Genomic DNA, 9,537 nt, shown 5'->3' with positions numbered 1-9,537 from the left:
TTACTGGACGGGATAATATTTTGAAGATGGTAGAGGAGTACTACAGTTCATTGTTTGGTGTGTAAGAAATAGATAGAGGGGCTCAAGAAATGGTTTTAGGTTTTCTGAAAGAGAGGTTACCAGAGGACGCAAGGAAGCTTTTGGAAAGGAGCATAACAAACCACGAACTATACGAGGCGATAAAGACAATGAAGAATAACAAGGTACCTGGGATAGATGGACTCACAAAGGAGTTTTACATCACCTTTTGGGATCTCATCGGAGACCACTTGTTGGAGGTATTTGAAGAAATGTGTGAAACGGGTAGAATGCCAAAGAGTATGAGGACGGGTGTGATAAGTTTTCTACATAAGAAAGGCTCACCTGCTGTGCTTTCAAATTATAGGCCTCTTTCAATGGTCTGCGTGGACTACAAAATTTTGAGTCGAACTCTAGCAAGACGCCTGGCCCGAGTCTTGCCTGCTATTATTAATGCAGACCAGACATGCGGGGTAAAGGGCAGGCAGATTGGTTGGAACTTACAATTACATAGAGATGTGCTTACATACATCGAAGAGAGGAACTTGACAACAATATGCGTAACACTTGATCAGGAAAAAGCTTTTGATAGGGTCAATCATGATTTCTTATGGAGGGTGATGAGAAATTTTGATATAGGAGGTAAATTTTTGAATTGGATAAGTATGATGTATACTGACATAATCTGCAAGATAAAGATAAATGGACACTTAACAGAGGAAGTACAACAAACGAGAGGGCTACGGCAGGGTTGCCCCCTGTCCGCCCTACTCTATGTTATATATGTAGAACCTTTAGCATGTGCAATAAGAGGAAACGAGAAAATTAGAGGAGTGCCCTTGCCAGGGGGGAGGTGTTGAAGATCTCCCAGTACGCTGACGACACAGTTCTTTACTTGGAAGATGATGGAAGTGTGAGGGAGATGATACGAACAATACAGACCTTTGAGAGCGCTGCGGGGTCAAAGGTCAATGAGGAGAAATCAAAATATACATTTTTGGGACGATGGGCAGGTAGGAGACAGACGCTTTGCGGGCTTTCTTTGTGTGAAGGGTCCATGCAGGTCCTGGGCATTGATTTTGGAAATCCAGCAAATTACAACTGGGATTTGAAGATAGCGAAGATCTTAAAGAAATTGGGGATGTGGTCAAAAAGAAAGCTCACTATAACTGGCAAAGTTTTGGCCGTAAAAGCTGACATCTTACCTGCCCTACTCCATTTGGCATATGTCTTTCCAATGCCACAGACTCATAGGAAGGTGCTAACACGGGGAATTTTTAAATTAATATGGGGGGGGGGGGGGGGGGGGTATGAATATGTAAAAGAACAACTATGTATCAGACAATATCAAAAGGTGGGAGGGATGTCCAATACATCCCTTTGAAATTGGATGTGATGTATTACAGTAACATATGTGCTCCTCTCCAGTCACCCCTTTCCTGTCAAAGTGGAACTCTGGAGCAGAGCAGGCGGGGCCTGAGATCTGCCCCTTCAGCCAAGCAAACAGGGCCTACCGTGACGCCGGAAGCCGGGACGAGGAGTCACTGCGGCTTCCTGCGAGGCCAAAGAAACACACACTCTGGCTTCTCTTCAAAACGTACAAGTCTTTCGCCTTTTACTAAAGACTTCCGTGGAGAGTGAGGCTAAGGAGTTGCACCTATTTTTGGCAGGGTCTGCCGTCTGGCTGGCCCCTCTCCTCGTTGTTCAAAAGAAGAAATAGAAGAAAGCGCGTGTAGCAGATTTCAAATGGTTGACTGCGTTGTGACGACAGACTGGCTGGAAACTGGATTTATTTCTAAAAGACAAAGTGCAGCAGCAAAATCAGTGTCACACAGCAACAGCAGGCCTCTCCTCATCCCAGTGTGGAGTCCATGCAGCTCTGCTTACAATATATAAAAGAAAATACAATCTATCAAAACAACGATTCTCCCAACAGCCACTTTAAAGTCAAATGTTATAGTGGGGTCAAACAGAGACAAATATGAAGCCACTAATAATAACTTGTAATATTTAAATCCCCACTAAGATGGATCAATTACACAATACATATTCAAACAACTTTAACTTTTCTCAACATGGCTGAAAATACTATGCAGTGTGCAGCCTCAGGTGATGAACTCATTATACACATAAAACATAACCTATACATTTACACATACCTAGAAGACAAAGTGCAGCAGCAAAATCAGTGTCACACAGCAACAGCAGGCCTCTCCTCATCCCTGTTTAGCACAAGTAAGGACCACATAAACGGATGGTGTAACAGATAAAACGCAGTTCCAATTACTATTTTTCTCGTTCAAAGCAATCAAAAACACTTTGGGAGCTTTTAGCCATGAGAACTAATAGTTAGCAAAGAAAAATACACCAAATTTAAATGTATAATTTAGTACAGGGAGAGGAGCTACAGAAAGTGTGCCTCACCAGTGTGGAGTCCATGCAGCTCTGGCTGGGAAACCCCACACACGCAACATGTTTACAAGTGGCGTCACACTGATTAATGCCCCACTTCAACAGTGACACGTGGAACCTTAGTTTTACATAAATTAAATTTACACAATAAAAAATAAATCAACTATATACAATACAGTTTTGAGAATGTTCACACTCAGTATATCTCAGCTACACGCACAGTTCCAGGAAGCTCCGCAGGCCTCTGAGGTACTGTAGGTGGGCGGAGATTTGAAGCGGCTCCCTCCCTGTGAGCCAAGTGAAAGAGCGCACCGTCACAAGCGAGAAGTGTCCCGAGAAGGCGGCTCAGCCAGGAACCTGCGGGAGGCCATCGCTTCTCGGCCTTTTGGCTAAGATCAAGTGTAGTAGCTGTTCTTATCAGTTTAATATCTGATACGCCCCCGATTTGGGGGCAACGTATTAAACGCATTTTTAGAACAGGGAGCCGAATAAGGGGCTCGCTCCGTTCGCTCCACGCATCGACCCGGTATTGCAGCGCCTCCGGGAACGGTGCCCCCTTTGCTGACTTTGTGCAAAAGCAAGAAAGCCAAACAAAGTAAGGTCGGCCAAACCAAGAGCCAGAAAGCAGCCGCAAGCGGCGAAAGTGCAGGGATAGAAGCTCAGAGAAATACGGAAAAAAACTGGGAAGATAGCGAGGAACTGAATATATTATTAAAGGAACAGGAGGTTTTGTTTCAGGAGAGGGCAAAAACAAGAATGTTTAAATTTATGCAGGAGGAGTATATGCAACAGGAGAAGTGCTCGGCCTATTTTTTTGCTCAAATGAAAAAGAAAGAGGAAAAAGGGAAGGGAAATCGGTTACTGGACGGGATAATATTTTGAAGATGGTAGAGGAGTACTACAGTTCATTGTTTGGTGTGGAAGAAGTAGATAGAGGGGCTCAAGAAATGGTTTTAGGTTTTCTGAAAGAGAGGTTACCAGAGGACGCAAGGAAGCTTTTGGAAAGGAGCATAACAAACCACGAACTATACGAGGCGATAAAGACAATGAAGAATAACAAGGTACCTGGGATAGATGGACTCACAAAGGAGTTTTACATCACCTTTTGGGATCTCATCGGAGACCACTTGTTGGAGGTATTTGAAGAAATGTGTGAAACGGGTAGAATGCCAAAGAGTATGAGGACGGGTGTGATAAGTTTTCTACATAAGAAAGGCTCACCTGCTGTGCTTTCAAATTATAGGCCTCTTTCAATGGTCTGCGTGGACTACAAAATTTTGAGTCGAACTCTAGCAAGACGCCTGGCCCGAGTCTTGCCTGCTATTATTAATGCAGACCAGACATGCGGGGTAAAGGGCAGGCAGATTGGTTGGAACTTACAATTACATAGAGATGTGCTTACATACATCGAAGAGAGGAACTTGACAACAATATGCGTAACACTTGATCAGGAAAAAGCTTTTGATAGGGTCAATCATGATTTCTTATGGAGGGTGATGAGAAATTTTGATATAGGAGGTAAATTTTTGAATTGGATAAGTATGATGTATACTGACATAATCTGCAAGATAAAGATAAATGGACACTTAACAGAGGAAGTACAACAAACGAGAGGGCTACGGCAGGGTTGCCCCCTGTCCGCCCTACTCTATGTTATATATGTAGAACCTTTAGCATGTGCAATAAGAGGAAACGAGAAAATTAGAGGAGTGCCCTTGCCAGGGGGGAGGTGTTGAAGATCTCCCAGTACGCTGACGACACAGTTCTTTACTTGGAAGATGATGGAAGTGTGAGGGAGATGATACGAACAATACAGACCTTTGAGAGCGCTGCGGGGTCAAAGGTCAATGAGGAGAAATCAAAATATACATTTTTGGGACGATGGGCAGGTAGGAGACAGACGCTTTGCGGGCTTTCTTTGTGTGAAGGGTCCATGCAGGTCCTGGGCATTGATTTTGGAAATCCAGCAAATTACAACTGGGATTTGAAGATAGCGAAGATCTTAAAGAAATTGGGGATGTGGTCAAAAAGAAAGCTCACTATAACTGGCAAAGTTTTGGCCGTAAAAGCTGACATCTTACCTGCCCTACTCCATTTGGCATATGTCTTTCCAATGCCACAGACTCATAGGAAGGTGCTAACACGGGGAATTTTTAAATTAATATGGGGGGGGGGTATGAATATGTAAAAGAACAACTATGTATCAGACAATATCAAAAGGTGGGAGGGATGTCCAATACATCCCTTTGAAATTGGATGTGATGTATTACAGTAACATATGTGCTCCTCTCCAGTCACCCCTTTCCTGTCAAAGTGGAACTCTGGAGCAGAGCAGGCGGGGCCTGAGATCTGCCCCTTCAGCCAAGCAAACAGGGCCTACCGTGACGCCGGAAGCCGGGACGAGGAGTCACTGCGGCTTCCTGCGAGGCCAAAGAAACACACACTCTGGCTTCTCTTCAAAACGTACAAGTCTTTCGCCTTTTACTAAAGACTTCCGTGGAGAGTGAGGCTAAGGAGTTGCACCTATTTTTGGCAGGGTCTGCCGTCTGGCTGGCCCCTCTCCTCGTTGTTCAAAAGAAGAAATAGAAGAAAGCGCGTGTAGCAGATTTCAAATGGTTGACTGCGTTGTGACGACAGACTGGCTGGAAACTGGATTTATTTCTAAAAGACAAAGTGCAGCAGCAAAATCAGTGTCACACAGCAACAGCAGGCCTCTCCTCATCCCAGTGTGGAGTCCATGCAGCTCTGCTTACAATATATAAAAGAAAATACAATCTATCAAAACAACGATTCTCCCAACAGCCACTTTAAAGTCAAATGTTATAGTGGGGTCAAACAGAGACAAATATGAAGCCACTAATAATAACTTGTAATATTTAAATCCCCACTAAGATGGATCAATTACACAATACATATTCAAACAACTTTAACTTTTCTCAACATGGCTGAAAATACTATGCAGTGTGCAGCCTCAGGTGATGAACTCATTATACACATAAAACATAACCTATACATTTACACATACCTAGAAGACAAAGTGCAGCAGCAAAATCAGTGTCACACAGCAACAGCAGGCCTCTCCTCATCCCTGTTTAGCACAAGTAAGGACCACATAAACGGATGGTGTAACAGATAAAACGCAGTTCCAATTACTATTTTTCTCGTTCAAAGCAATCAAAAACACTTTGGGAGCTTTTAGCCATGAGAACTAATAGTTAGCAAAGAAAAATACACCAAATTTAAATGTATAATTTAGTACAGGGAGAGGAGCTACAGAAAGTGTGCCTCACCAGTGTGGAGTCCATGCAGCTCTGGCTGGGAAACCCCACACACGCAACATGTTTACAAGTGGCGTCACACTGATTAATGCCCCACTTCAACAGTGACACGTGGAACCTTAGTTTTACATAAATTAAATTTACACAATAAAAAATAAATCAACTATATACAATACAGTTTTGAGAATGTTCACACTCAGTATATCTCAGCTACACGCACAGTTCCAGGAAGCTCCGCAGGCCTCTGAGGTACTGTAGGTGGGCGGAGATTTGAAGCGGCTCCCTCCCTGTGAGCCAAGTGAAAGAGCGCACCGTCACAAGCGAGAAGTGTCCCGAGAAGGCGGCTCAGCCAGGAACCTGCGGGAGGCCATCGCTTCTCGGCCTTTTGGCTAAGATCAAGTGTAGTAGCTGTTCTTATCAGTTTAATATCTGATACGCCCCCGATTTGGGGGCAACGTATTAAACGCATTTTTAGAACAGGGAGCCGAATAAGGGGCTCGCTCCGTTCGCTCCACGCATCGACCCGGTATTGCAGCGCCTCCGGGAACGGTGCCCCCTTTGCTGACTTTGTGCAAAAGCAAGAAAGCCAAACAAAGTAAGGTCGGCCAAACCAAGAGCCAGAAAGCAGCCGCAAGCGGCGAAAGTGCAGGGATAGAAGCTCAGAGAAATACGGAAAAAAACTGGGAAGATAGCGAGGAACTGAATATATTATTAAAGGAACAGGAGGTTTTGTTTCAGGAGAGGGCAAAAACAAGAATGTTTAAATTTATGCAGGAGGAGTATATGCAACAGGAGAAGTGCTCGGCCTATTTTTTTGCTCAAATGAAAAAGAAAGAGGAAAAAGGGAAGGGAAATCGGTTACTGGACGGGATAATATTTTGAAGATGGTAGAGGAGTACTACAGTTCATTGTTTGGTGTGGAAGAAGTAGATAGAGGGGCTCAAGAAATGGTTTTAGGTTTTCTGAAAGAGAGGTTACCAGAGGACGCAAGGAAGCTTTTGGAAAGGAGCATAACAAACCACGAACTATACGAGGCGATAAAGACAATGAAGAATAACAAGGTACCTGGGATAGATGGACTCACAAAGGAGTTTTACATCACCTTTTGGGATCTCATCGGAGACCACTTGTTGGAGGTATTTGAAGAAATGTGTGAAACGGGTAGAATGCCAAAGAGTATGAGGACGGGTGTGATAAGTTTTCTACATAAGAAAGGCTCACCTGCTGTGCTTTCAAATTATAGGCCTCTTTCAATGGTCTGCGTGGACTACAAAATTTTGAGTCGAACTCTAGCAAGACGCCTGGCCCGAGTCTTGCCTGCTATTATTAATGCAGACCAGACATGCGGGGTAAAGGGCAGGCAGATTGGTTGGAACTTACAATTACATAGAGATGTGCTTACATACATCGAAGAGAGGAACTTGACAACAATATGCGTAACACTTGATCAGGAAAAAGCTTTTGATAGGGTCAATCATGATTTCTTATGGAGGGTGATGAGAAATTTTGATATAGGAGGTAAATTTTTGAATTGGATAAGTATGATGTATACTGACATAATCTGCAAGATAAAGATAAATGGACACTTAACAGAGGAAGTACAACAAACGAGAGGGCTACGGCAGGGTTGCCCCCTGTCCGCCCTACTCTATGTTATATATGTAGAACCTTTAGCATGTGCAATAAGAGGAAACGAGAAAATTAGAGGAGTGCCCTTGCCAGGGGGGAGGTGTTGAAGATCTCCCAGTACGCTGACGACACAGTTCTTTACTTGGAAGATGATGGAAGTGTGAGGGAGATGATACGAACAATACAGACCTTTGAGAGCGCTGCGGGGTCAAAGGTCAATGAGGAGAAATCAAAATATACATTTTTGGGACGATGGGCAGGTAGGAGACAGACGCTTTGCGGGCTTTCTTTGTGTGAAGGGTCCATGCAGGTCCTGGGCATTGATTTTGGAAATCCAGCAAATTACAACTGGGATTTGAAGATAGCGAAGATCTTAAAGAAATTGGGGATGTGGTCAAAAAGAAAGCTCACTATAACTGGCAAAGTTTTGGCCGTAAAAGCTGACATCTTACCTGCCCTACTCCATTTGGCATATGTCTTTCCAATGCCACAGACTCATAGGAAGGTGCTAACACGGGGAATTTTTAAATTAATATGGGGGGGGGGGGTATGAATATGTAAAAGAACAACTATGTATCAGACAATATCAAAAGGTGGGAGGGATGTCCAATACATCCCTTTGAAATTGGATGTGATGTATTACAGTAACATATGTGCTCCTCTCCAGTCACCCCTTTCCTGTCAAAGTGGAACTCTGGAGCAGAGCAGGCGGGGCCTGAGATCTGCCCCTTCAGCCAAGCAAACAGGGCCTACCGTGACGCCGGAAGCCGGGACGAGGAGTCACTGCGGCTTCCTGCGAGGCCAAAGAAACACACACTCTGGCTTCTCTTCAAAACGTACAAGTCTTTCGCCTTTTACTAAAGACTTCCGTGGAGAGTGAGGCTAAGGAGTTGCACCTATTTTTGGCAGGGTCTGCCGTCTGGCTGGCCCCTCTCCTCGTTGTTCAAAAGAAGAAATAGAAGAAAGCGCGTGTAGCAGATTTCAAATGGTTGACTGCGTTGTGACGACAGACTGGCTGGAAACTGGATTTATTTCTAAAAGACAAAGTGCAGCAGCAAAATCAGTGTCACACAGCAACAGCAGGCCTCTCCTCATCCCAGTGTGGAGTCCATGCAGCTCTGCTTACAATATATAAAAGAAAATACAATCTATCAAAACAACGATTCTCCCAACAGCCACTTTAAAGTCAAATGTTATAGTGGGGTCAAACAGAGACAAATATGAAGCCACTAATAATAACTTGTAATATTTAAATCCCCACTAAGATGGATCAATTACACAATACATATTCAAACAACTTTAACTTTTCTCAACATGGCTGAAAATACTATGCAGTGTGCAGCCTCAGGTGATGAACTCATTATACACATAAAACATAACCTATACATTTACACATACCTAGAAGACAAAGTGCAGCAGCAAAATCAGTGTCACACAGCAACAGCAGGCCTCTCCTCATCCCTGTTTAGCACAAGTAAGGACCACATAAACGGATGGTGTAACAGATAAAACGCAGTTCCAATTACTATTTTTCTCGTTCAAAGCAATCAAAAACACTTTGGGAGCTTTTAGCCATGAGAACTAATAGTTAGCAAAGAAAAATACACCAAATTTAAATGTATAATTTAGTACAGGGAGAGGAGCTACAGAAAGTGTGCCTCACCAGTGTGGAGTCCATGCAGCTCTGGCTGGGAAACCCCATGTTTACAAGTGGCGTCACACTGATTAATGCCCCACTTCAACAGTGACACGTGGAACCTTAGTTTTACATAAATTAAATTTACACAATAAAAAATAAATCAACTATATACAATACAGTTTTGAGAATGTTCACACTCAGTATATCTCAGCTACACGCACAGTTCCAGGAAGCTCCGCAGGCCTCTGACGTACTGTAGGTGGGCGGAGATTTGAAGCGGCTCCCTCCCTGTGAGCCAAGTGAAAGAGCGCACCGTCACAAGCGAGAAGTGTCCCAAGAAGGCGGCTCTGCCAGGAACCTGCGGGAGGCCATCGCTTCTCGGCCTTTTGGCTAAGATCAAGTGTAGTAGCTGTTCTTATCAGTTTAATATCTGATACGCCCCCGATTTGGGGGCAATTTATTAAACGCATTTTTAGAACAGGGAGCCGAATAAGGGGCTCGCTCCGTTCGCTCCACGCATCGACCCGGTATTGCAGCGCCTCCGGGAACGGTGCCCCCTTT

General features: G+C 44.0%; 1 long non-coding RNA gene and 6 other non-coding genes across 7 annotated transcripts; 6 read left to right on the top strand and 1 right to left on the bottom strand.

Moving 5' to 3' along the window:
* Positions 1–1,592: 1,592 nt before the first annotated feature.
* Positions 1,593–1,705, top strand: LOC113037061 (U5 spliceosomal RNA). Its single transcript, XR_003274560.2, has one exon. It is a non-coding gene; the product is annotated as a U5 spliceosomal RNA (small nuclear RNA).
* Positions 1,706–1,791: 86 nt separating this feature from the next.
* LOC145420024 (uncharacterized) lies at positions 1,792–2,310 on the bottom strand. The gene is made up of 2 exons (XR_013901302.1): positions 2,178–2,310; positions 1,792–1,897 (listed from the first exon to the last, which is right to left on the bottom strand). It is a non-coding gene; the product is annotated as an uncharacterized LOC145420024 (long non-coding RNA).
* A 489-nt stretch (positions 2,311–2,799) lies between these two features.
* On the top strand, positions 2,800–2,990 carry LOC113037060 (U2 spliceosomal RNA). The gene has a single exon (XR_013901576.1). It is a non-coding gene; the product is annotated as a U2 spliceosomal RNA (small nuclear RNA).
* Positions 2,991–4,870: 1,880 nt separating this feature from the next.
* On the top strand, positions 4,871–4,983 carry LOC145420255 (U5 spliceosomal RNA). Its single transcript, XR_013901580.1, has one exon. It is a non-coding gene; the product is annotated as a U5 spliceosomal RNA (small nuclear RNA).
* A 1,094-nt stretch (positions 4,984–6,077) lies between these two features.
* Positions 6,078–6,268, top strand: LOC145420250 (U2 spliceosomal RNA). Its single transcript, XR_013901575.1, has one exon. It is a non-coding gene; the product is annotated as a U2 spliceosomal RNA (small nuclear RNA).
* A 1,882-nt stretch (positions 6,269–8,150) lies between these two features.
* Positions 8,151–8,263, top strand: LOC113037064 (U5 spliceosomal RNA). The gene has a single exon (XR_003274563.1). It is a non-coding gene; the product is annotated as a U5 spliceosomal RNA (small nuclear RNA).
* Positions 8,264–9,346: 1,083 nt separating this feature from the next.
* Positions 9,347–9,537, top strand: LOC113037058 (U2 spliceosomal RNA). Its single transcript, XR_013901573.1, has one exon. It is a non-coding gene; the product is annotated as a U2 spliceosomal RNA (small nuclear RNA).

The sequence above is a fragment of the Astatotilapia calliptera genome, chromosome 14 (assembly GCF_964374335.1).
Source record: "Astatotilapia calliptera chromosome 14, fAstCal68.1, whole genome shotgun sequence".
Lineage (NCBI taxonomy): Eukaryota > Metazoa > Chordata > Actinopteri > Cichliformes > Cichlidae > Astatotilapia > Astatotilapia calliptera.
This window is presented reverse-complemented; position numbering and strand designations above follow the sequence as displayed.